General features: G+C 41.2%; 1 protein-coding gene across 1 annotated transcript in view; it reads right to left on the reverse strand.

Moving 5' to 3' along the window:
- Positions 1 to 22,025, reverse strand: part of Dg (Dystroglycan) — a 388,752-nt gene extending 366,727 nt beyond the window's left edge. The window contains exon 1 of the mRNA XM_053774045.2: positions 21,919 to 22,025. The gene's annotated coding sequence lies outside the window, so the exon portion shown is untranslated. The remainder of the gene's footprint in view (positions 1 to 21,918) is intronic.
- Between the last annotated feature and the right edge of the window lie 2,652 nt (positions 22,026 to 24,677).

The following is a 24,677-nucleotide window of genomic DNA, read 5'->3' on the forward strand; positions in this document are numbered from 1 at the left end:
GAGCTTTTCACCGTGCCTGCCTCGGACTTTACTCTGTTGACTACTACTCTCTGTGTTCTGTTAGTGAGGAAATTATAGATCCATCGACCGACTTTTCCTGTTATTCCTTTAGCACGCATTTTGTGCGCTATTACGCCATGGTCACACTTGTCGAAGGCTTTTGCAAAGTCTGTATATATTACATCTGCATTCTTTTTGTCTTCTAGTGCATTTAGGACCTTGTCGTAGTGATCCAATAGTTGAGACAGACAGGAGCGACCTGTTCTAAACCCATGTTGCCCTGGGTTGTGTAACTGATGGGTTTCTAGATGGGTGGTGATCTTGCTTCTTAGGACTCTTTCAAAGATTTTTATGATATGGGATGTTAGTGCTATCGGTCTGTAGTTCTTTGCTGTTGCTTTACTGCCCCCTTTATGGAGTGGGGCTATGTCTGTTGTTTTTAGTAACTGTGGGACGACCCCCGTGTCCATGCTCCCTCTCCATAGGATGGTAAAGGCTCGTGATAGGAGCTTCTTGCAGTTCTTGATGAACACGGAGTTCCATGAGTCTGGCCCTGGGGCAGAGTGCATGGGTATGTCATTTATCGCCTGTTCGAAGTCATTTGGCGTCAGGATAACATCAGATAGGCTTGTGTTAACCAAATTCTGTGGCTCTCTCATAAAAAATTCATTTTGATCTTCGACTCTCAGTCTGGTTAGTGGCTTGCTAAAAACTGAGTCATATTGGGACTTGAGTAGCTCACTCATTTCCTTGCTGTCATCTGTGTAGGACCCATCTTGTTTAAGTAAGGGCCCAATACTGGACGTTGTTCTCGACTTTGATTTGGCATAGGAGAAGAAATACTTTGGGTTTCTTTCGATTTCATTTATGGCTTTTAGTTCTTCCCGCGATTCCTGACTCCTATAAGATTCCTTTAGCTTAAGTTCGATGTTTGCTATTTCTCTGACCAGTGTCTCCCTACGCATTTCAGATAGATTGACCTCTTTTAGCCGTTCTGTTATTCTTTTCCGTCGCCTGTAAAGAAAGCGCCTGTCTCTTTCTATTTTACATCTACTCCTCCTTTTTCTTAGAGGAATAAGTCTTGTGCATACATCGAGTGCCACCAAGTTAATCTGTTCTAGGCATAAGTTGAGGTCTGTGTTGCTTAGTATATCTTCCCAGCTTATATCGGTTAGGACTTGGTTTACTTGTACGTGTACTCTTAGTGTATTCATGGCACCCTTGCTTTTTCCTGGGTGTACTCTTAGTGTACTCATGGCACCCTTGCTTTTTACTGGGTTTTCTCTTAGTGTGTTCATGGCACCCCTGCTTTTACTGGGTTCTCTCTTAGTGTGTTCATGGCACCCCTGCTTTTACTGGGTTCTCTCTTAGTGTGTTCATGGCACCCCTGCTTTTTACTAGGTTCTCTCTTACTATATTCATGGCACCCCTGCTTTTTACTGGGTTTTCTCTTAGTGTATTTATGGCACTCCTGCTTTTTACTGGGGGAATTTTACCTCGTCCGTCAAGCCTTTCATTTTCATCCAGTGATTTATGTAGAGACAGAATTTTCCAGGAGTAAATTAAAATGCATCTTTCTCGCCTACATTTCTTGGATTACAGATAAGAGGGACTTAAAACGTTCCCAATATTTTAGATGCTTGACTGCATTTATAAGATCATTGAAGCGCTACATTCGTATGGGTAATGCCTAGGAATAGAAAGTGTTGTCATGCGAACCTGCTGAGTTACAGAAATACGGCATGAGACATGGATGTATAAAATATTGGAGGACTGCAGGAAAGCATCTGACCTAGTCCACCAGCAGAGACTCATTTATCAACTAGAAGATCAGGAGGCAGTGATAGCAAACACTATTATTATTATTATTATTATTATTATTATTATTAGCAGCAGCAAAAGCGCTAAATCCGTAGAGGTTGTACAGTACCTAGAGAATGGATACCAATCAAACCTGACTGGCATCCATCGTCTAGGCACAATTGCTTCACTTGAAGCAACGCGTCTCCCTTGACGGGATGACGAATGAAAAAAATGTTCAAATTTGAACATATGAAGTTTTTCTATGTCATCTAGTTGCCAGATGTATCGAAGCTTTTTTAATATATATACACACTGCGGGAGGCGAACACCAACAGTCTTATCAATCAGGCCCTCAGCTGGAAGTGTGTTCTGGGATACGGTGGCAGGCACGGTGACTCCTAGGAAGCGACTACGGGTAATTTACAGACAAGCCGAGACAACACTCTAGATGAGTCTATCTTTTGCTACCTGGAGGGTATTCCAAGGATCAACGGCCCCACGGCCCGGTCCACGACCAGGCCTCCCGGTGGATCAGGGCCTGATCAACCGAGCTGTTACTGTTGGTAGCACGTAGTCCAACGTACGAACCACAGCTAGGGTGATCCGACACTGACTTCAGGTATCTGTCCAGCTCCCTCTTGAAGACAATCAGGGGTCTATTGGTAATGCCCCTTATGGCTGGTGGGAAGCCGTTGAACAGTCTTGGGTCCCGGACACTTATTGTGTTTTCTCTTAGTGTACCAGTGGCGCCCCTACTTTTCACTGGGGGTATGTTGCATCGCCTGCCAAGTCTTTTGCTTTCGTAGGGAGTGATTTCTGTGTGCATATTAGGGACCAGTCCCTCTAGGATTTTCCAGGTGTAGATCATGATGTATCTCTCTCTCCTGCGCTCTAGTGAGTACAAGTCAAGTGCTTCCAGGCGCTCCCAGTATGGGGATGTTAATGTACAGAAGTATTCCAGCCTAGAGAGAACAAGTGATTTAAAAAGGATCATCAATGGTTTGGCATCTCTTGTCTTTAATGTTCTCATTATCCATCCTATCAGTTTCCTCGCAGATGTGATAGTGGCATTGTAATCCTTGAAGGTGAGGTCTTTGGACATTACCACTCCCAGGTCCTTCACATTACTTTTCCGCTCAATTGTTTGATTATTTTGTAGTATACTCAGTTCTAGTTATCATTTCCTCCAGTTTTCCATAACTGAGTAGTTGGAATTTGTCTTCATTGAACATCATATTGTTCTCTGTTGCCCACTGGAAAACTTGGTTTATATCTTCTTGGAGATTGGCGTGTCCTCAGTGGATGACACTCATGCAGATCCTAGTATCATCTGTAAAGGATGATACAGTGCTATGGTTTACAACTCTGTCTATGTCTGATAGGATATGTCTGTTCTTGATGGCCCTCGAGATAAGAGTCGGTAGATGTAGAAGAAGATGGTGAAGCTTGACTGAGTTTATTCCTACTACAAGTCTAATGATGTACACACATTCCCGTGACTTCGACGATACATCTTCCACAACGTTGACGCTACAACTCATAAGGAGTTACGTCGGAAATTTATTTAAGTGTTCAGGTTCACTCACGTTCTCGGCTAACCAAGTCAGATAAATAAACTCAGAAAAACAAAACACTAGGTTACTAAATCTACAGAGGGATGTCACATTAAAACATGCCACGTTTAGAATAAGCGGAGTGTCACGATAAAGCTCTCACTGAGAAGTCACAGTAATTTCTACCTTCATGAAATATGTAGCTAAACTGAAGTAACCCAAGGCAGATAGGAATGCGTACATGGACTGGATGTGGCAGCTGTTGGTTAATGGTGTTTAAAGCCTATCGACTACACAAGAGCCGTTAAGTAACCTGTACACCACCAGTCAAAAATAATTTAATCCTTAAAATAGAGAATAAAGTTAACTCTCAGTGTATAACACTAAGAGATACACACCACTGTATATATCTTTGTAGGTGAAGCAATTTCTCTCATCACAGCCACCGAATAAAAAGAAAATGTCAAAGAAAAGAACTGAAACCCTAAAGAATAGAGGAGGCAAACGTTAGGTAACTAGCCTGGAAAAGTAAGAATCACCTCCACAGATGGCGTTCCTTGTAGTCTCTCCTGGCCAAGTCAAAAACCAACAACTGTTACACCAGTCACACAACATTAGGACCACGGGTGTTGACACTTCTCTCACTGAGCCAATGGCGCCCCTGCTTTTCACATCGCCTATTGTACACTTCCAAATTTCTCACTCCAGTACACTGTTAGGTACGTAATGTGTATATCTGTGACTGGGCCCTCACGTATATCTCATGTGTATATTATCAAGAATCTCTATTCTTCCCCTGAGAGAGGAGGATGCACTACGGCAAGACATTAATTAAAGGAATAAAATCTAACGCCCAAGGAAAAGAGGGCTAAAGGAAAGGGACAAAAGGAGACAGACGGAAATTTGGAGTACAAATGAGCCACAGGGGCGATGGGAAACACTTCTTTAGTTTTAGGATGGTAAAGAAGAGCAACGAGTTAGATGGGGAAAGGATGGAGGGAAACTTTATATAGTCAGGATTAGATACGGCAAGACCTAGGAAAACATGATTGAGCGATACCAGTAAATATAGTTCAAGAGGCTTATCAGGAGCCATAAACTGCCCCCCGGAAGCACATTAGTCAGTACGTGCACGCGCATATAAAAAACACCACCAGGCCAAGTGTATCTCACACACACACACACACACACACACACACACACACACACACACACACACACACAAGGGATATTAGTTCTAACAGGGGCAGGAATGACGCTTTAAAGTCGATGAAGATTTTAACACACACACACACACACACACACACACAGTGTGTGTGTGTGTGTGTGTGAAGAGGCGGGGCCAGGAGCTTGGACTCGACAGCTGCAACCTCAACTAGGTGAGTACACACACACACACACACACACACACACACACACACACACACACACACACACACACACACACACGTACACACTGGCAAATATGCAGGACAAATTCTGAGCATGTAGCACAAGCGTGAAGCCCTAATCTAGCAAAACAAACAGGAACTAAAGAAAGTAAGAAGATTAACTACCAGGCTGAAGCGAGGTATAAAAATTATGGAGAAAGTTGGCCTCACGTCTCTGGAAGAGTGTAGAACAAGACGAGGCATGGTTACGACCAATTCCAGAAAAATAAAACATGGTGGGAACATGGAAGTTGAACACTAAGCTGAATCATACAAAACTAAGGATATTCCTTCGGTTTTAGGGTGATAGGGAACTGGAGATGTTGAGCATGTTGTAGAGTCATGAGTTTCGAATCTTTCTACTCCCAGAACCTAGCTATGGGCCAGGCTCATCAGGTAGTAACGTACTTAACATAGGTTATTTGTTTTTAATTAGCTGAGATCATAAAAGATTTTAGCCTGTAAACTGAATGACGGGGAAAAAATGGAATGAAGTAAGGGAGGTTACCTGGAGGTTATTCCGGGGATCAACGCCCCCGCGGCCCGGTCCATGACCAGGCCTCCCGATGGATCAGGGCCTGATCAACTAGGCTGTTACTGCTGGCCGCACGCAGTCCAACGTACGAGCCACAGCCCGGCTGATCCGGCACTGACTTTAGGTATCTGTCCAGCTCTCTCTTGAAGGCAGCCAGGGGTTTATTGGCAATTCCCCTAATACTTGATGGGAGGCTGTTGAACAGTTTTGGGCCCCGGACACTTATGGTGTTTTCTCTTAGTGTACCAATGGCGCCCCTACTTTTTATTGGGGGCATTTTGCATCGCCTGCCCAGTCTTTTACTTTCGTAGGGAGTGATTTCTGTGTGCAGATTTGGGACCATTCCTTCCAAGATTTTCCAAGTGTAGATTATGATATATCTCTCCCTCCTGCGTTCCAACGAGTACAAGTCAAGTGCTTCCAAGCGTTCCCAGTAGTTAAGGTGCTTGACAGAACTTATACGTGCAGTAAAGGATCTCTGTACACTCTCTAGATCTGCGATTTCACCTGCTTTGAATGGAGATGTTAATGTACAGCAGTATTCCAGCCTAGAGAGAACAAGTGATTTGAAAAGGATCATCATGGGCTTGGCATCTCTCGTTTTGAAAGTTCTCATTATCCATCCTATCATTTTCTTTGCACGTGCGATCGTGGCACTGTTGTGATCCTTGAAAGTGAGATCCTCAGACATTACTACTCCCAGGACACATTAGATACTATGTATAACCATTTCTGGATGAGACATCAAGCACATTAACAGAAAATTATGATACGGGGCCAAAGGTTGGAGCTCAACAGTTACAAACTCAATTAGTTGAATACGGCTATGTAAATAAATGCATACGTGGAAAAGAACACGAAGATGATAAACCAAAGAATGTTACACTAAGTAGTAAGGCATAACAGGTCTAAACACCTGTTAACCTTGCCCTACACGGCCAGAGACCTAGGTTTCCTCCTTTCTACCAACATCTATACACTTATTACTGTCCAACTAAAGTCACAATACCATGACTGGAACAATTCACAACAAATCTACAGTTTGGAAAGAAAAGTCAAGAGGTCGCAAGGAGAGAGAGAAGGAAAGAAAGCCAGAAGACACATCAGGTGAAGAGGTGAGGAGAAAGCCCAAGGTCAGACGTAGTCACGTGTGAGTGACTCAGAGTTCAGCACGAGTAAGCCAGAGGCGGGTGCTGCCATGGTCCACCATGGTGCTGTCCACCAGCTATCACGCCTTCACCTGTCTTGATACCCACACACTCACTCATCTTATAACAAAGGGTTTCTCTCACAGACAAGCTAACACACCACGTGTGCCGTGAAGACTGGACCATTTTACAATACACAGAAAAAAAGCTATACTTACTATATACCCATTATTGATAAGTATGCACAGCATTTCCGGCTTATGTGCGTTTAACTGACTTGTACCTTACGTATAATGATTTGAAATAAAATTATTATTACAGGTATTATTTATACAGTAAATCTCTGTAAAATTACTAAATAACGTAGCACAATACAAACCTGGCCCAAGGCCAGGGAATATAAAACTCTTGAAAATCATCAAAGGTATATCAAAAGTTTATTTTGATCAAATGCCGAAAAGCATGAGAGTTGAAATAAGTTTAGACACGGCAAAATTCCCGGAGAATAACCAACACAATGCCCAAACACATCTCCTATGAAAAAAACAGAATCCCAGTAAGCTAAAGGCTACATGAAAATCCAAGAGAACTATTTCCCAAATCCCCACACCAGACCAAACACAATGGAACACCATTCCCTTAGCTTCTGGCACTACAGAATTCAACAAATTCTTCTCCACAGAAACGAACTCAACAACGAGCATACCAAATATCCAAAACAAATATAAATAACTATGTTACACTCACAAAGAATTTCCCCAACTCATTACACTCATCCCGTACAGCATCAGCCGAGACGGCCTCTAGTATCAACGATCTCAAAAACACAGAAGACTTTCTCTGTATTATTAACCCAAGGTCATGCTCAGGTCAGCAACTAGGAGGCCTGGTCTAGGACCGGACCGCAGGGTTAGTGATCTTGGTCTAGGACCGGACCGCAGGGGCAGTGATCCTGGTCTAGGACCGGACCGCGGGGGCAGTGATCCCCCTAAAGAAAGGCTTCCAGGTACGATAACCCAAGAAAGTTAGAATGTTTACACTTCCACTGGGGTACTTTAGTACTCTTTGTCACGATGCGACCCACAACGTCGACAACCTCCCAGGTATCTATTTACTGCGAACTGAACAGGAGCAGCAGGTGTAACAAGACTTGCCCATACGACTTGATGTACCTTAATTGAACCCAGAACCTCTGAGTGTGAGCGGAATGTGTTACCACTTTAATTAAAGATGGGGACCCGCTGGTGTTTACTGCAAAAAGACAACACTATCTATTAAAGATACTAACTAAACTATCTATAACTACAATATACCTTCCTACTGTATATTTACACTATACTAATAACACTATCAACATTATTTCAAGTCACCTATCAAGATTTATGTGTGGAGATAAATGGTATAAAATACCTACACGATGGAAAAATAAACAAATGTAGTATAATGCGATCCTTCATTGACTACGTTTCGCCCACACAGTGGACTTGATCAGGTTTCAAACAGATCTACCTGAGCAGATTATACGGCGCATGTGGGGAGGGGAGGGGGAATGGAAAGTATTCAGGCTCAATTCAGGAAACCGGAGCACAGATCCAATTCCCTAGATCAAGAGCTCCTCATCAGCGTCAATGAACCTCCCTTGAGGGGAAACTACCTGAGTAGAGAGTATGTGAATATATATAGGAATCACAGTGACGTGAAGAGTCAGGTGAGGATTGTTGAAGCTGCGACGAGGTAGGATATGAGGAGGACCTGCCCGGCATGGCCCAGTAATTATGTTGCTATGTAAGATAACGATGAAGTTTCTTGGCAAGAGGTTCAGCTATATTGTAAAAGCCGTTGTTCTGGTTGAAACTACTGGATATAAAGATGAGTCAAGATTCCTGCGACACTGTCTTCTCTGGCGATGAGTCTTATGTCTCTGAACTTAAGTAAATGATTGTGGGTGTTTCGGTGTAAAAAAAAGGTGTTCCTCAAGTTGTTTATTCTGCTAGCGAATTGGTGTTCTAAAATACGTGTTCGGAGGTCTCTGGATGTCTCGCGCACGTATAAGTGGTTGCAGTCGTGGCAAAAGGCATTACGTACACCCCTGCAGAGGACTGAACCTCGTGGTGTCCCTTACTGGTGATGTCTTTGATGGTGGTGGATGTGGAGGTAGCTGCTTTTAATGTGGTATTGGAAAAGATGCTAGAGACGTGTTTAACAACGGAGTTAATAGGGAGGACTGTATCTTCTCTCGGCGGTATCATGTCTGGGTGAGTTGAAGATGTTACATACACAGCATCTGTAGTCTCTTATGAAGTGATGAAGATACTGAAGTTTAGAAGATATTTGCTTGATAAAACAACATTTTTGCTCAAGGAATTCACTACTACAGATTCAGAGGACAAGAAGGAAGAAGCTTATGATTAAATTTCTGATTGGTGTCGTGGAGAAGATAATGTTGGTTGGTCGGTTTTTGATACACTTTAAAATCACTATCACTAACCTCAGTTATATTTATAAATACCATTACTAACCCCAGTTACATTTCCAACCACTATCACTAATTTTAGTTACATTTTCAACCACTATCAGTAACTTCAGTTACATTTCCAACCATCACTAACTTCAGTTACATTTACAATTACTATCACTAACGTCACCTATATTTCCAACTAGTATCACTAACTTCAGTTACATTTCCAAACAATATCACTAATTTTGGTTACATTTCCAACCTCTTTCAATAACTTCAGATACATTTCCAACCACTATCACTAACTTCAGCTACATTATCAACCACTATCACTAACTTCAGCTACATTATCAACCACTATCACTAGCTTTGGTTACATTTCCAACCACTATCACTAACTTTGGTTACATTTCCAACCACTATCACTAACTAGTTACATCCAACCACATTATCACCAACTTCAACTACATTTACAACCACAATTTCAACTACCTCAACAATAATTCCCATCCAACCCAACAAGCAAATAACAGTCGCTACAGTAACTATTATTATGAACCTGCCATTCTTCTCGCTACTGTTACCACAATTATTATTGGCAAATTCCTGTCGCTATTGTCACCACAAACATTCTGTCCAAATTATCTATACTGTTAACTCTTTTCAGAAAAGCTAAATAAAAATATTTTAATTACACGTATGTTAAATATGCCTCCACAGGTTATGTACACCGAGAGGTATATTGTATTTCTTTCAGCGTATATATACATACACAGGTTATATACACCAAGAGGTGTATTTCAGCGTATATATGCTAACAGTTTACACTAATCTCTATTCTAGATATTATTCCTGTCTGGTGGTTGAAAAGGTTATGTGCAGCCTTAATAACCACAGTGCATCAATCAACCAATAACCGAGGAAAGAGCTCACCATCGCCTGGAGATAAAACAGCGGAACTTGTCGCTAAAATACCAAACTTGCTTCAAGTAGATGTTTATTTGAAGATCATGTAATGTTTTTGAGAATACATTGTTTCTGAAGCCTGGTCATCACCTGAAGCTTCTCTACCCTAGGAAGAAGGTGAAATAAACATGTGTACTCTTAGGTTAATTAAATTAACATGTTACCCAGGGAGACAGTGAAATAAGCATGTATATTCTTAGTTTAAGTAAATTAACTTCATATTACGTAATTATTAGTAAGGCTAGTTTAAGTTGCTAGCTTTTAGTTTTCGTCCAAAACATTATTTCACTGTTTTTCTTAAAAATTTTAAAATGACGTGAAAATACGTGGTAAAAAAAGCATTAACAAAGTATTTTATTACCCTTTAGCTTTTCCTTATTACTGAAGGGTAAATGGTAACCTTAATGCGAGCCTTGATATTACTGTTAATTTGACAAGTTAGCTATTACATGACTATGGACAATATATGATTTTTGGTGCTACCAGGACGATCTTATATAGTAGAATTATAATTATTATAATTATTATTATTATTATTATCATCACATTCATGGTAAGTACTTAATAAGTAGGGATTATGCAGCATTTGGATTCAATCCAAGGAAGAACAAAAAGGCACAATACCGTGACTGTAACAATATACAAATAACCCGCACATAGGAGAGAGTAGCTTATGACGACGTTTCGGTCCTTGTTGGTCCATTTACAAAGGCACGCTATGTGACTTTGTAAATGGTCCAAAATGGACCGAAACGTCGTCGTAAGCCTTTATATGCAGGTCATTTGTGCAAGGCAAGGAAGAACAAGTCAATTCCTTGGATCAAAAACTCCTCGCCCCTCCTTTGTGAGAAGGAGCTTCCAGTGTAGAACAATAGAAACCAGTCATAGGTACATCACCTACACTTACATTACCATTACAATTCTGGCAAAGCTCTGAATAGTAAGAGTCATGCAACCCCCTGGGAAAATGGCAGATAATTAAGTTTAATCCGAGGAAAAGGAAGGTAGTTCTAATTCCAAAGATCAAGAGCACTTCACCAACATTAAGGTCCCCCCCCCCTCTTGCAGGATCGTCACAACATTTTCGTGACAGGTACGCCAACACACTCTAAACGATGCCAACACATCCTAAACGATGCCAATACATCCTAAACAATGCCAATAAACCCTAAACGATGCCAACATACCCTAAACGATGCCAACACACCCTAAACAATGCCAACAGACCCTAAACAATGCCAACACACCCTAAACAATCCCAACACACCCTTAACGATGCCAACACGCCCTAAACGATGCCAACACACCCTAAACGATGCCAACACACCTTAAACGATGCCATCACACCCTAAACGATGCCAACACATCCTATACGATGTGAACACACCCTAAACTATGCCAACACACCCTAAACGATGCAACACACCTTAAACAATGCATCACACCCTAAACGATGCCAAGACACCTTAAACGATGCCATCACACCCTAAACGATGCCATCACACCCTCAACAATGCCAACACATCCCAAACGATGCCATCACGCCCTAAACGATGCCATCACACCCTAAATAATGCCAAGACACCCTAAACGATGTTAACACACCCCAAACGATGCAACACACCTTAAACGATGCATCAGACCGTAAACGATGCCAACACACCTTAAACGATGCCATCACACCCTAAACGATGCCAATACACCTTAAACGATGCCATCACACCCTAAACGATGCCAACACACCTAAAACGATGCCATCACGCCCTAAACGATGTCATCACACCCTAAACGATGCCAACACACCTTAAACGATGCCATCACGCCCTAAACGATGTCATCACACCCTAAACATTGCCAACACACCCTAAACGATGCCAACACACCCTAAACGATGCCACCACACCTTAAACGATGCTATCACCCTAAACGATGCCAACACACCTTAAACGATGCCATCACACCTTAAACAATGCCAACACATCCCAAACGATGCCATCACGCCCTAAACGATGCCATCACGCCCTAAACGATGTCAACACACCTTAAACGATGCCAACACGCCCCGTGGCCTGGTGGCTAAAGTTCTCGCTTCACAATGCGACTGTCTGGGCTCGATTCCCAGCGAACGTAGAAACATTGAGGGTTTCTTTACACCGGTTGTCTATGTTCACCCATCAGTAAAATGGGTACCTGAGAATTAGTCGACTGGTGTGGGTCGCATCCTGGGACAAAACTGGCCTAATTTGCCCGAAATGCTCTGCATAACAAGCGGCTTTCTATATAGTAGTATGTCAGCTAGGCCTGTATACCTTGTACATGTCCTTGTAGTAAATGAAGATATTATTATTAACACCCCCTAAACGATGGTAATACACCCTAAGCGATGTCAACACCCCCTAAACGATGCTAACACCCCCTAAACGATGCTAACACACCCTAAACGTTGTCAACACCCCCTAAACGATGCTAACACACCCTAAACTATGTCAACACCCCCTAAACGATGCTAACACACCCTAAACGATGTCAACACCCCCTAAACGATGCTAACACCCCCCTAAACGATGCTAACACCCTAAACGATGTCAACACCCCCTAAACGATGCTAACACACCCTAAACGATGTCAACACCCCCTAAACGATGCTAACACACCCTAAACGATTCCAACACCCCCTAAACGATGCTAACACACCCTAAACGATGCTAACACACCCTAAACGATGCCAACACCCCCTAAACGATGCTAACACACCCTAAACGATGCTAACACCCCCTAAACGATGCCAACACCCCCTAAACGATGCTAACACACCCTAAACGATGCTAACACACCCTAAACGATGCTAACACCCCCTAAACGATGCCAACACCCCCTAAACGATGCTAACACACCCTAAACGATGGAAACACACCCTAAACGACGCCAGCACATGCCGAACGATACAAGACCAGCAACACTAGTGGAGTCCCTCTAGTGACCTTCACGTGTCTAACAACCATTCTCTGCAACCCTAATGCATTGCCCCATCATTAATGCATCGTCCTGCACGCACACTTACCCCAACAACTAGAGCTCAACCCCTCACCTCGAACAGGTGATATCACACACACACATCCTATGTGCTCACCTCAAACAGGTGATATCGCATATGAGGCACAGTAACCAGAGCTCGACCTCCCAAAACTGGGTCAGGAAGATACCACTGTTTTACCATAAAGTAATGTAAGTAATATTTTCCTCCCCTCCTTTATCACCGATTACGGTGTTTATCTGCTTTGTTTAGTTAATATTACTAGATACGGGGAGACTTTACCCAACAATTGAGCCTTCAAGACGGTACTTGAGGTGTATTACAAAGGATACGACATTACAGTAAGACTGAAGTGTTTTCTTACCCAGGATATGACATTACAGTAAGACTGAAGTGTTTTCTTACCCAGGATATGACATTACAGTAAGACTGAAGTGTTTTCTTACCCAGGATATGACATTACAGTAAGACTGAAGTGTTTTCTTACCCAGGATATGACATTACAGTAAGACTGGGGTATTTTCTTCCCAGGATACGACATTACAGTAAGACTGGAGTGTTTTCTTACCCTGGATGTGACATAATAAAAAGACTGGAGTGTTTTCTAATGCAAGTACATTTCAACAGGACTAGTTTCCTTTGCAAGTAAGAAATTCAACAGAATAGTTCTCCCTGGTTGCGACTCACAAGAGTCGGCGGCTACCACACAATTACAACATTAGTTTTTTCTGCTAGGTCAACTGGGGCAACATAAATGTAAAATAATTTCTAAATGATTCTCAAAATCAGAGAATCGAAGTCTGGACCCTACGGTCGTGAGTCGAATACTCTCACTAATAAAATATAGGGCACCCCGATTAGGTTAGGTTAGGTTTGTCAGGAAACAGTAAAAGTGTTTCCTGACCCAGGTCTTCGTCATATGATGACCTGCAGCTGGAGGTTTTGGACATCTGACAGAGACCTTCCACTGGCTTTCCAGTCCACACCTTTAAAAATTATGGTTATAATTATAGCCATTAGATTTACCCCGATTAATTTTATATTTAGTAAAATTAGACACATCTACAATGTGCTGTTATTTTATTCAACACGATACTTACATTGCTGGAACAAAAGATATTTGTTCCCTTGCTATATTCCATCACCAAGGGTGGACTTCATAGTGTTGACACCTGTCAGCCTGAACTGGGAGACTTCTGTAGAGCAATGATTTTGAAACGTATTCTATTAAAGCTTTAGTAGCTACGATATCTTCAAAAGTTTCGCCCCAGAGCTAGAGTTGCTATTACTTAGGAATTGCTATTTTTTCAGAATGGACTTTATATATATATATATATATATATATATATATATATATATATATATATATATATATATATATATATATATATATATATATATATATGTGTGTGTGTGTGTGTGTGTGTGTGTGTGTGTGTGTGATATATATATATATAATATATATGTGTGTGTGTGTGTGTGTGTGTATCCTAGAATAGCCCCCAAGAAAGTCAAACTATGTAATTTATTTCCACTGGGGTTCCTGTTAATTTATATATTTAGGTATTTATGAATGCTGTCATTTCAATTTTCATCTTAACATTACTAATAAAATAGAACAAAATTTAAAAAAAATCAGAGTAACTTCACATAAAGAATAACAGTGAAGAAAATCATGAAAAAAAAGAGCAATTATGGTCAATTTAACACCACGTACATAAAAACACTATCCTCACTTTCTGTAGCTTCAGTCATTATATGGATATTCTTTATATGGATATTCTTTATATGGATATTCATATTATATGGATATTCTTTATATGGATATTCATATTATATGGATATTCTTTATATGGATATTCATATTATATGAATATTCTTTATATGGATATTCATATTATATGGATATTCTTTATATGGATATTCATATTATATGGATATTCTTTATATGGATATTCTTTATATGGATATTCATATTATATGGATATTCTTTATATGGATATTCATATTATATGGATATTCTTTATATGGATATTCATATTATATGGATATTCTTTATATGGATATTCATATTATATGGATATTCTTTATATGGATATTCATATTATATGGATATTCTTTATATGGATATTCATATTATATGGATATTCTTTATATGGATATTCATATTATATGGATATTCTTTATATGGATATTCATATTATATGGATATTCTTTATATGGATATTCATATTATATGAATATTCTTTATATGGATATTCATATTATATGGATATTCTTTATATGGATATTCATATTATATGGATATTCTTTATATGGATATTCATATTATATGGATATTCTTTATATGGATATTCATATTATATGGATATTCTTTATATGGATATTCTTTATATGGATATCCATGGCCTTGACATGATCAAGTAACCAATTCCATTCTTTTATACACATACATAAACAAGTAAATATGTGCTTATATATGTCGTGCCGAATAGGTAAAACCTGCAATTTTGAATTAAACAGCAACGCTCTTCTTGCATAAGGCAAGGGAAAATTTGTGTATGCAATAACTTCGCAAAAATCATTCTGAAACTAACGAAAAAATATATTTAATTGTCTTTGTTCATTATTAAATTATTATAAACTTATCTAAAATATATTTAGTTGGAATAGGCTAAATTAAATTGAGCTTGTTATAATAACTTTAGGTAAGTTTTCTAAGGTTCTTTTGGTACAAAATTATTAATTTTTACATTAACATAAATGAAAAAAATATATCTTTAAACGTATCACAGTGTTAGAGGTAATGGGGAAGGGGAATGATAGGGTAACGTGGGAGGGGAATGAAGGGGTAACTGGGGAGGGCTGGAGGAGTGATGTGGTAACTGGGGAGGGAGAGGGGAAGGGAAGTAATCACAAACAGCAGCTCATATACTCCATGACGAGCGGGTCAATACTTGCATGTTGCACCCACCAGATATCACCACAGTCACCAAATTCCACCACACAGTCACCAAAGGAATCTCAATAGTGCTCATATTCAGCATACAAAGGCTCCAACTCCCTCACGTACTATGAGCCTTTTCAGTGTCTATTTTCTCACACTGTTTATACTTTGCAGTGTATATCCCATGATGCATATGTACCGAGAGCAGTAGTGTATGCATATACACTGAGGTGTATATATATCTTGGTATACTTTATCATGTGTCTGTGGCATTGAAATGATAGCAGGAAAATGCAATCTTCAGTAATGAATTCTCAAACCAGCTACCTGCTGTATGTGGTAAGGTTAACATGATCACTGTAAACTATACCACGGGCGGGGCTTGAACCCGCGGTCAGAGTCCTAAAACTCCAGGCCGAAGCGTTAGCCACTGCCTGGCATTTGCCAGTGGCTAACGCGTCGGTCTGAAGTTTTACGACTCTCTGACCGAGGGTTCAAGCCCTACCTGTGGTATGGTTTGTTTGCAATCGTGTCATTACGATTTCGTGAGTCATGGCCACCGTACATAAGAACATACGAAAGAAGGAACACTGCAGCAGGCCTACTGGCCGGTCCAAGTCTCCTACCAGCTTAAGCCAATGACCCAACCTAGTCAGGTCAGGCCATATTCACTTAAGGAAGGAGCACGGCATCAGACCTAGTAGCACAAGCTAGTCAGGTCCAACTCACACCCACTCATGTATTTATCTAACCTATTTTTAAAACTACACGTTTTTAGCTTCGACGGTACTCGGGAATTTGTTCCACTCATCTACAACTGTAATCCAATGTACATTTGTACAACCACAACCTGTGCCAGAGTACAGCTCTTGTCCTAACTACTGTTATGGGTTGGAGAAACCTTTAATAAACAATGGCAACTTTTTTGTGTGCGGGGAATCGAACCTGTGGTCGATAAACGGGAGCTGTGTACGCTACTGACCCACTGACCCAGCTGGGAGAAAAACTATACTCTGGCAACTTAAAAATAATATTTAAAATTCCGCCTAATATTTAATATTAGTAAAATTAGCAAAAAGAAGCTACGAGGCTCAATAAATTACTAAAACCTTTAAGTAAAACACACTAATGTTGAAAGTTTGAAGCCTAACAGAAGAAACTTTGCAAAGTTTTCACAAGGGCTCTAAGAAGTCCAAGTTTCCTGACCAAGTAGTATACTATATTAGTAAATATGTATTTATACAGACTAAACTTTGCCGGTACTCTCCTGTACTGTATATAATAAACATGTTAAAAACTGAAGCTATACAAAAGAAGTGTTCTTAAGTGCGGTATATTTACGTATTTTATACATAAAATTAACAAATGTTCATCTACACATTTCAATAACACTTTCAGCCTTCCAGGTATAATACACTAGTGTTGAATGTTTGAAATAAAGGGGGACTTTTTAAAATTATAAGATTCATTCCAAGAATCCTGGAATGATTTACATAACAGTGACCAGACGGCACTTGAGCATGCCAATAATTGCACGAACCTTTCGCTAGTTACTGTAAAGCAACGCTGACATTTTGCAGCTGATCCGATTAAACGATCTTAACTTAAAAACGAAACTCTGGGGAAGAGCTGAATAGAGTGAAGCAGTGGTCGGAAAAGTGGCAGATGCAGTTTAATATAGACAAATGGAGAACTCAAAGCCTTGGAAAAGAAAATAACCATGGTACTTATAAACTAGATAATGTAAAACTTAATCAATTTAAATGCGAAAATGATTTAGGAGTTCTGGTTAGTAGTAATTTAAAGACAAGACAAGAGTGCGTAAGTGTTCACAATAAAGCGAATAGTATTCTTGGCTTCATATCAGGAAGTATAAATAAGAAGAGTCATCAGGTTATTCAACTCTATTTATCGATGGTTAGGCCTCATTCAGATTATGCTGCACAGTTCTGGTCACCGTATTACAGAAAGGACAAAAACGCGCTGCAAAACGCAGACAGGATGACAAACATGATCCCCTTGTAACAGAAATCTTTCCTAAGAGGACAGACTGAGGGTAATGAATCTGCACGCTCTAGAAAGGCGTAGAATTTGGTGGGGTGGGGGGGGGGAGGGTATGATTGAGGTGTATAAATGAAAAACAGAAATAAATAATGGGGATGTAAATATCGTACTAAAAATATGTAACCAAGACAGGATTCGCGGCAGTGAGTTCAAGTTGGAAAAAAATTATTTTTAAATGATATAAGACCAAGGTATCAAAAAGACTGCATCAGCCCCAGCACTTGATATATACAAGCTTCATGAAAGCCTTCCACAAATGCTATCATGTGGAACACTGGACAAATTGCGTGCCCAAGAGATATAAATGAAAATAAAGACAGATGGTGTTCTAACTTTTTTACCAGTTGGACCCATGATACACTCACCCACCCCCTGCAATACACCTCACCATCACCTAGGATGTATTCACCGGGTTTTCGCATACCATAAATGAGTTTCTTGAGTTTTTATACTCCTGGAGCCCAGGAGTATAAAAACTTGGACCAAACCTGTCAAAAGCTTCGGTGGGACGTAGCCTTCATTGTGTTGCCTCACTGCAGGCCTCACCCAACTGTAGCCTCGCCCTAGGCCTTGTCATGCGAGCTGCCACGCGTATAGGCAAAGCATCATCACCCGGCACTTCTGAGGTCTAAGGAGTTTCCCCGGGGTACAACACAGATCCGATAACGGAACGCTCTGGTGAGAGCACTCGACTCAATTACCAAGTCCCGGGTTCAACTCCCTGGCACAGAGAAACATATGAGCAACATTTCTTATGCACCTGCTGCCCCTGTCCATCCAGTAGTAAAAATTGCTAACTGTATGTCAACTGACTTTTGTGGATTGAATCCAGGGTAAATGTGTTAGAACTCTCCAATCCTGTTAGAATGTCATTTAAAGTGTAGGAAAAATATCCAGTACACCCACCAGTACCACCACCTGTGACACACCCACCACTACGACCACCTGTGACAAACCCACCACTACCACTATGATATGGCCTTGGATGTACTGGAAGAAAATCAGAATGCAGATGTAATATACACAGACTTTGCAAAAGCATTTGACAAATGCGATCATGGCGTAATAGCCCATAAAATACGTGCTAAAGGAATAACTGGGAAAGTGGGAAGATGGATCTTCAACTTCCTAACAAATCGAACACAAAGAGTAGTGGTCAACAGAGTTAAATCGGAGGCTGCCATAGTGAAGAGCTCTGTTCCACAAGGCACAGTACTCGCCCCCATCTTATTCCTCATCCTTATATCAGACATAGACAGAGATATACATCACAGCACCGTATCATCCTTTGCGGATGATACTAGGATCTGCATGAGGCTGTCATCTGCTGACGACGCGGTTAACCTCCAAGAAGATATACACAAAGTTTTCCAGTGGGCAATGGTAAACAATATGATGTTCAATGAGGACAAATTCCAACTACTCCGTTATGGAAAACTGGAGGAGATAATAACTAGAACAGAGTATACTACAGACTCTGGCCATACAATAGAGCGGAAAAATAATGTAAGGGACCTGGGAGTAGTAATGTCTGAGGATCTCACTTTCAAGGATCACAACAGTGGCACGATCGCACGAGAAAAGAAAATGATAGGATGGATAATGAGAACGTTCCAAACGAGAGATGCCACGCCAATGATGATCCTTTTCAAATCACTTGTTCTCTCTAGGCTGGAATACTGCTGTACATTAACATCTCCATTCAAAGCAGGTGAAATCGCAGATCTAGAGTGTGTACAGAGATCCTTTACTGCACGTATAAGTTCTGTCAAGCACCTTAACTACTGGGAACGCTTGGAAGCACTTGACTTGTATTCCTTGGAACGCAGGAGGGAGAGATATATCATAATCTACACTTGGAAAATCCTGGAAGGAATGGTCCCAAATCTGCACACAGAAATCACTCCCTACGAAAGTAAAAGACTGGGCAGGCGATGCAAAATACCCCCAATAAAAAGTAGGGGCGCCATTGGCACACTAAGGGAAAACACAATAAGTGTCTGGGGCCCAAGACTGTTCAACAGCCTCCCATCAAGCATTAGGGGAATTGCCAATAAACCCCTGGCTGCCTTCAAGAGAGAGCTGGACAGACACCTAAAGTCAGTGCCGGATCAGCCGGGCTGTGGCTCGTACGTTGGACTGCGTGCGGCCAGCAGTAACAGCCTAGTTGATCAGGCCCTGATCCATCGGGAGGCCTGGTCATGGACCGGGCCGCGGGGGCGTTGATCCCCGGAATAACCTCCAGGTAACCACCACCTGTGATACATCCACCACTACCACCACCTGTGACACACCCACCACTACCACCACCTGTGACACACCCACCACTACCACCACCACCTGTGATACACCCAACACTACCACCACCACCTGTGATACATCCACCAGTACCACCACCTATGATGCATCCACCTCCACCTGTAAAACACCCACCACTACTAACACCCTCAGAAACATTCACCAACATACAATAAACACTCAAGAAGATAAGTCTCCTCAGTGTTTAGACTGAAGAAGCCTACTGAGAAGGCGAAACGTCTCGGTATTTTATACTATTAACATAACGATACTTAAGAAACACTCGCCAACACCCAAAAAGCATACTCCAACACTCAAGAAACACTCAACCAACACTCAAGAAACATTCACCAACACTCAAGTAACACTCAAGAAACACTCAACCAACACTCAAGAAACATTCACCAACACTCAAGAAACACTCAACCAACACTCAAGAAACATTCACCAACACTCAAGTAACACTACCCACTTAAGACACTCACATCACAATAACATTTACAAACATTCAATAACATCAAAAAATGCTCGTAAACACTCACCGGCATCCATAAAAAAATAACTCGCTAACATTCCTAAATACTACCAACACACCAAAAAACTCCTCAACACTCAACATTACAAAAACCTCCCTCAGCACTCGTCAATATTAGAAATACATCCGTAAAACCCCACCAATATCATAAAAACGTTCATAAACACTCACCAGCATTTATGAATCTTATCAAAACACTCACCAACATTTATTACAAACCAAAACATTCATAAACACTCACCAGCATTTATTACCAACCAAAACATTCATAAACACTCACCCACATTTATTAACACAATCAAAGCATTCACAAACACTCACCAACATTAACTAACACTACCCAAACATTCACCAACATTAACTAACACTGCCCAAACATTCACCAACATTAACTAACACTACCCAAACATTCACAAACACTCACCAACATTAACTAACACTACCCAAACACTCATCAAATTAACACTACCCAAACACTCATCAACATTAACACTACCCAAACATTCATAAACACTCACCACCGCCACGGTATTACTCACCGACATTCTCTCTTCCTCATTTTACTTCATTTTCTTTCTCCAAACTAACAGAGAGCAAGAATATCATTATCTCAACTTGCAGTGGTCTTTGTCTGAAAGTTATCTCCCACATGGAAGCTATTTCTCAAGTTCTCCCGACGTGCCTGCCACTATTACCCCTATTTTTGACAATCGTCACACAGGTGAAGTCCCACAATTACGCCCAAATTGTCTGGTGGGTCAAAAATTCATTCATTCTCGGGTTTTAATTGAATGTTTTTTTTTTTGTATATGTGTGGTCACTGGATCAGAGGTGAAAAATGGTCTTCTAACTTTAGCCGCGTGCGTAAAGCGCTTGAAATCGGCCATTTGTGAACGTGAAGGCGAGTTACGCTTATAATTTATACGCAGGTAAGGCATTATGAGAATGTAAAGATGTAAATATTTTCGGCGTTTGATGGCATGAGCACAACATGGTGTGAGCACCGGGCGGGGGGTTGCTAGAAGCTAGCATCACCATTCCTGCATCACACACGCCATGCTCGTGGGCACGCACGTCTCCAGCCTCCACTGTGTACAATGGCACTCCTCCTGTACTCAAATTACAACAAAATTCAACAAACACTCACCACAATCACACAATTATCCCGGAGCGCAAGATGCCAGTCCCAACACAACACTGTCCAGAGGGAGACTGAGGCCCCTGTATGATCCTCATCCCCCGACCCCTCCCCAGTTCCCGTAGTTGCCACAAACTCCTTCCTCTTCACCGGCTTTCTGAGACACTCTTCATCATTCTGCTACTATACATGTTTTGATAGTGTTTCATTCCAAAAAGAAATCGAAGTGAGTGATGTATTATAACGTGCATTACGTTACTGTAGTTTTAGAAGTATCAAGGCTTAGGTCACCACACCCACTAAGTGAGTTGCCAACGGTCACGTCTCAAGACTAGGCAGATAACTAATGGCCATATATCAAAAGCCTTTTGTACAAGTAGATTTGTTATATGAGTGGTACGAGTGGAATACCAGCAGTAGAGATAATGGCATTACCTCCCGCAAGTCCCAGGTGCTACACTCTGGCTCACTACACAAACTAGGTGTAGATAGTATCAAGCGATGACACAATGTTCAGCACCGGGAACTTTTATAATATATTCAGTCTTGTACAGGAAACTTCTGAATACCAAACGAACACGACTTCATGTGCCATGTTGCACTTTAAGTAATAAAATATGAGGAACTGAGTAGCGGAGAATTTGAGCAATAATGGAAATCTTGTGCGACACAATGCAGATGCTGGGATGTGTGCAATCACTGTCCACTTAGTGAATGTGAGTTAGCAAAAACTACTTGGCATTATTGGTGCGTGTGTGGGTGTAGGCGTGTGTACTCACCGATTTGTTTGTTTGGAGCTTTTGGCTCCAACTTAATCGACTGGATTTGATGGTATCTGGCTCTTGGGCCCTATCATACCTACTCTAAAAGTTGTATATGAAGTCTGCCTTCACCATCACCACATCCAGTTTATTTCGCTTCCCTAGCGCCCCGAGACTGAAAAGGTACTTCTTAGCATCCCTGTGACTCATCTGTTTCTAGCTTCCACTTATGTCACCTTGTCCCTGATCCTCTTAATTCAAGCAGTCTATCCCTATGCTCCATATCAATTCCTCTTATTTTTTATGCTGTTATAATCGCTTAAGTAGAATTAGTTCAAGGTCGCAAGATTCATTCCTTCAACTTATCCTCATCCTGCATACACCTCGGTTCCGGGACGACCTTGGCTGCAAACCTTTGGACTTAGCGAAATTATGCCCATGCTCCATCCTGCTAATGCTGCTGCTCTCGTCATTATTATCATTATTATTATCATTACTATTATTATTACAATATCCCTCGGGTTCATGTAGTGCCTGGGGATGGGAGGCAATAGCGTTCGATCCAAGGAAGGGAAAATGACAGGTCCAATTCCTTGGATTAAGACTTCCACACCATCATCAAGGCACCTCGAGATCTCTTGTGGACTGTGAGAATTTTTGTGTGCGTATATATACGTAAAATGCGAATGTAATCAACAATGTTTACAAGGACGGAGTTGCAGCCATTGGGTCCCGACTGTTAACCGTTAATCGATCAACCTAGTCCCCAGCTCCCTGGGTCCAATGTATGTACATTTCAATTTATATAGAGGGTCCCCTCCTTCACTACCTTCTCTTCCTGATACATTCATGGATAGGTATGTGCTGCTACGCAACTTATAACATTAATTCTGCTGTTTATTTACTTAATGTAGCTAGAATTTCAGTAAGTTAGGACATGCCTCTAACTCTCAGAAATACTGAACTATATTTATGTAAATAATAACCAATGTATAGTGGTTATTTAGAATGACTGAAGGTCTGTTTATTTTCAGTCTGTCCTCGTAGCCTGGACCAGAGGGTATGTCCCTGAGTGTCATGAAGTGCCACAAACTTATTGTACCTAAAGATGGTTCATGGGAATCATCGTCCCCGCGCCCCGGTCCCAGACCATGCCTCCCCGTTGACCGTCTGATGAGTGAGACTGTTGGTGGTCGCTGAAGGTAGAGTGCAGGGTACAAACTGAGCTAGGGAGCGATAGAAGTAGCTCTCAGCGCTGAGGGTAGAATGCAGGGTGTAGCTCTCAGCACTGAGGGTAGAGTGCAGGGTGTAGCTCTCAGCGCTGAGGGTAGAATGCAGGGTGTAGCTCTCAGCACTGGGGGTAGAGTGCAGGGTGTAGCTCTCAGCACTGGGGGTAGAGTGCAGGGTGCAAACTGAGCCAGGGAACGATAGAAGTAGCTCTCAGCGCTGAGGGCACATTTCCATACTGGAGGGAGGCTCCTTCACCACGATGAATGGTACCAGTGTTACAAGCCAGGTATGTGGTGGCGGTGGTGGTTTTCTAGTTGTTGTTCTTTTTTGTTGTTTGCTGTTTCTTTTCTTGTTTGCTGCTGTTGTTGTTGCTACTGCTTTTGCTGCTGCTAATGTTGTTGCAGTTGCTGCTGTTGTTTCTACTGGCACTGTTGGTGCGACCGCTTTTGTTACTGTTACTACTGTTGTTGCTGCTGCTGCTGTTATTGCGGCTTCTGCCGTTGTTGATGTTACCTTACCATTGTTAAAACCTCTGTTGGGGATTTTTGGTCATACTTCACAAATATATCAGACCATTAAGATAAGCATTAACCCTCTCTAATACCATCAACAACACTGTCTAAAATATACAGTGTGGAAAATATACATACACATAGATTAGTATTTCTCACATGAGATTCCATAAAGTATAAAACAAGGTGGGTATGAATACAAGGAAACAAAATGGAATTTCCGAAATGAGAGTTTAAGATATGTAGAGAAGACAGATGGGTGTAG

This window comes from Cherax quadricarinatus, chromosome 7 (assembly GCF_038502225.1).
Source record: "Cherax quadricarinatus isolate ZL_2023a chromosome 7, ASM3850222v1, whole genome shotgun sequence".
NCBI lineage: Eukaryota > Metazoa > Arthropoda > Malacostraca > Decapoda > Parastacidae > Cherax > Cherax quadricarinatus.